The sequence below is a fragment of the Atta colombica genome, unplaced genomic scaffold (assembly GCF_001594045.1).
Source record: "Atta colombica isolate Treedump-2 unplaced genomic scaffold, Acol1.0 scaffold9, whole genome shotgun sequence".
Taxonomy (NCBI): Eukaryota; Metazoa; Arthropoda; class Insecta; order Hymenoptera; family Formicidae; genus Atta; species Atta colombica.
In genome coordinates this window covers 2,853,348-2,857,284 of record NW_017259583.1, presented here as the reverse complement: position 1 = coordinate 2,857,284, position 3,937 = coordinate 2,853,348, and the positions used below count along the sequence as shown (strand labels likewise).

General features: G+C 29.6%; 1 protein-coding gene across 2 annotated transcripts in view; it reads left to right on the top strand.

The window, feature by feature from the left end:
- Positions 1-1,413: 1,413 nt before the first annotated feature.
- Positions 1,414-3,937, top strand: part of LOC108693327 (chondroitin sulfate synthase 1) — a 19,791-nt gene continuing 17,267 nt past the window's right edge. For both annotated transcript variants that reach the window (XM_018202215.1, XM_018202214.1), the window contains exon 1: positions 1,414-1,464. The gene's annotated coding sequence lies outside the window, so the exon portion shown is untranslated. The remainder of the gene's footprint in view (positions 1,465-3,937) is intronic.

Below are 3,937 nucleotides of genomic sequence, written 5' to 3'. Positions count from 1 at the left end.
GTATTTTTTCTACAGTTGATTTAAAAGTACACGTATAAATTTAATTACATAAAAATATATTTGTTCTAATATATTTGTTAATAATTTTACTTATTTCAAAAAAAAATTATAAGAAAAAAAAGCAAGATTCCAATATGAGATCTCCAACATTTTCTTGCACCTTTTGCACTTTCAGTCACGCAGAGTTCTTATAGACCATGTTTATAAACGCAGTACTTATATCGTACATATGTATATCGCATAAAAAAATCATAAACAATTAATATCTATATGATTTTATAAATTATCGTTTTAAAATTATTTTTGCTATTATAAATAAATGAAAGGAATATGTGATTACTTAAAATTTATTAAAATTCTACTATGTTATATAGAATGTCTCTTTCCACTGAGATTACCGAAAAAGCATTTTTGGTTTTTGCTCGCTTGAAAACAAGCTATTAAAAAGAGAAGAACGGGCTCTCTCTCGCTGTCTGTTCACTCTTGGTGTTCCGAAGGCTGCCGAAAGCGGGAAAGACAGCCTGTTTCGCTTGCTTCACGCCGAAGCTAGCCGAGCGCAATGTCAGTTGGTGGGGCAAAAGTGGTTTTCTGTGGCGCACGGGAACAAATGTGCATCACTGCTTGGCGGTGACCGCCGATTCCAGAGTCCGGTGAGTCCGGTCCTTCAGCCCTCTCAGTCGCGGCGGTGGCATCCTGCTCGCAACACGCGCCACAGCGGATTCGAAAAGTGGCTGCCGCCGCCGCCGCTGCCTGCTACCGCGCCGGTTTTTAATCGGATCGCATTTCCGACGAGGGGTGCTCTTAAACTGTCGCATACATTTCAGTAAACCTCTCTGCAACTCACGATTGCTTGATCACGTTTATCAAGTCACAGTGACAATGAAAATCTGATATTTAAAAAAAAATTGGCGATTGATTTTCCTTTCAACGAACAGGGAACCTCTGCCTCTTTGTTGCTATCTTTTTCGAACTTGGTGATTCCTGTTGCAATATAAGAGTGGATTGCCTTGAAAAAAAAGTGAGAGGAAATTGGTGACAAAAACGCCGTTATTGTATAAAGCATCAAAATTAAAAGTCATCTGGAGCACGTCTTCTACGAAAAAGATAACGCTTTAATTTTTTGTAAGACAATTTTTTTAAATTTTTTAAATTTTTTTTCAGAAAGGCGGCTCTGCTTTAGCATTTAAGTTTGGTTAAAATAGTCGCGATCGATAAGTTGGTATCGAATTAATGGTCAGCAATAAGCTGCCTATGTTCCTTTTAATGAAAGAAACTCTCGAAACTCATGCTCGTAGTCTTTGATTTTGTGCAAGTTTAATTGTTTGTGGAAGTTTATGATCGTCTGAAGAGTGGAGCGCACAATACGCGGCATTTTTCATCGTGAAAAAGGAGAAGTGCACCACGTGCGAACGGAAACGGTGTGTGTGGCACTGACGAAAGAACGGATTGGTCGAGTGTTGGAAAGTAAGTTTCTTTTCCTAGAGGGAGGTTTATTTTTGTCTCTGATCACACGCACATTTCGCAGAAACGTAGAAGTTGATAATGATTGAACGACATAAAATAAAATATATCAACTCTTTCTTCTTTTTTCTCTTTTTTCGAAGAAATCATCGTTTTTTCTGCGAAATTCACATTGTGTGTTGCTTTAAATCAATTAACGCTAGTCACGTGCAGATTTGCGATCTTCGATAAAATTATTTTATTTGTCTTACTAATATCAATAATCATCCTTTCAAGCTCAGAGAAAAGTTTCTTCGATTTAAAAAAATGTTTCTTTGGTTAAAGAGAAAATTTCTTTGATTTGTGAACGTCATTTCTTTAAATTTCATTTTTTAAACATTATTTTTTTTAATCAAATAAATTTTTAAATAAAATTTATTTGATTTTAAAAAATTATGTTCAAAGAAATGACGTTCAAATCATAATTTCTTTTTAAAAACGAACTTTTAGGAAAAACTTTAAACTTTCACGTCAAAAATTTTGCAACAAATATATTCTGTATATAACTTTGAGTTAACAAAGACCATTTCTTGAATTTGAACATTTTTCTTTACAAAACAAATTTCTTTAAATCAAATAAATTCTATTTAAAAAAATAATATTTAAATAAAAAAAATGATGTTCATAAATCAAAGAAATGTTTTCTTTAATTATATAGTAAAAGAAACATTTTTTTAAATCGAAGAAACTTTTTTTTTTGGATGAATTTTTCTTGGTAAAATATTAAATATTTGCACTCAACAAATTCTAAAGAGATTCAATTACAAGTAATTAAATTCTGTAGAAGAAAAAGTAAATATATTTTTTTTTCATATATTTAAAAAAAAAATTTTATTTCCTTTTATCGAATTGAAAAAAGTTCTACAGAATTTTGTTAGCTCAAAATTATATATAGAATATATTTGTTACAAAATTTTTAATTATCTGACGTGAAAGTTTAAAGTTTTTTCTAAAAGTTCATTTAAAAAAAATGTTCCTATGACTTTTTATTGCCAAGTTACATGCGGATTAAATAAAAGCTCATTCTAATTTTGATTACTCATAACTCTGTTAAAAATCATCGTATCGTAAATAACAAAACAGATTCTTAAAGCTGAAACATTGCTCTACCAAGTGTAATTGCCAATTTTTAAAAATAGAATATATGTACATTTGAGCTAAAAATATGATATTGTCCTTTTTTTCACTGCAATGAATAATTATATAAGGATAGTAATATCACATTTTTAATTTAAATTTCTAAATATTTTACATTTTAAAAATTATCATGATACTATTTGATACAATGTTTCAACTTTAAGAATCTGTTTTTTAATTGTAATACGATGATTTTTAATGGAGTTATGAGCAATCAACGTCAGAATGATTTTTATTTAACTCGTGAATAACTCAAGAACAAAAAATCGTAAGAATATTTTTAAAGAACAATTTTGTAAAGAAAATTCTAAACTTTCACGATATAGATAGTTGAAAATTTTCTCAATTTTTTTTTGTCACGTGACAGACTCACAAAGTAAGAAAAAAATTTCCTTTTTTTTTAACTCGTAGTTTTCTATAATATATAATTACAAAACTTAAATATAACTTAAACATAAATTCAAAAAATATAATAACTATTCAAAAGTAGAAATTTCAAGCTTTTAAATTCTTTTTTAAATTTAAATTTTGATCATTTTTAATGAAGATATTGTATATATATATATATAATTTGGAGCTAACAAAATATCGCAGAACTTTTCCTCCAATCCAATATAACACTACGAGCAACTAAGATTTTTGCTTCGTAATAAAAAGAATTAAGTAGAAAAGTTTATTGTATATTTTTCAAGAGAATAGAATTGCACATTTATGATATAAAGCATTAAAAAAATGTACTCTCCTTTTTAAATAATTTTTATAATTGAGTTCTTGAATGAGTCACATCTCCCCGCGCGTTGTCCAATTGCTAGTTTGCTGATGCGGCTCATTCAACCGGTAATTGTGAGCATGTCGATCGCAATGAACTCGCAGGGTTAGTGCACCTTCTCTGATATAGTTCTTGATGCATCTAGCGTCGAGTAAAGATTCTATTGGATTGTCCGGAAAGTTCGTGCCGACTAAAATTTAAATTTTAGTATACATTTATTAAATTAAAATTTTCTGCGTTTCAATTTTCCTTCAACATCGGCACGAACTTTCCGGACAACTCAATATATCAGAGTCTAAACGATTTTGTCAAAATCCTATGTAAGAAAAAGGTATATATAATTTCTCCTTGTGTACATACTATCTCATTTTAACTTATACTATGTGTATCTCACTCTATAATCTTAATTAAAGTTATAGAGTGAAACAGTATAAGTTAAATAAGAATAATAGTATATATACAGGGAGCAATTATATTAGGTGTAGTAAAAAGAAATCCATTATTTTTGCATGCAATTGAACGGAAAAATAA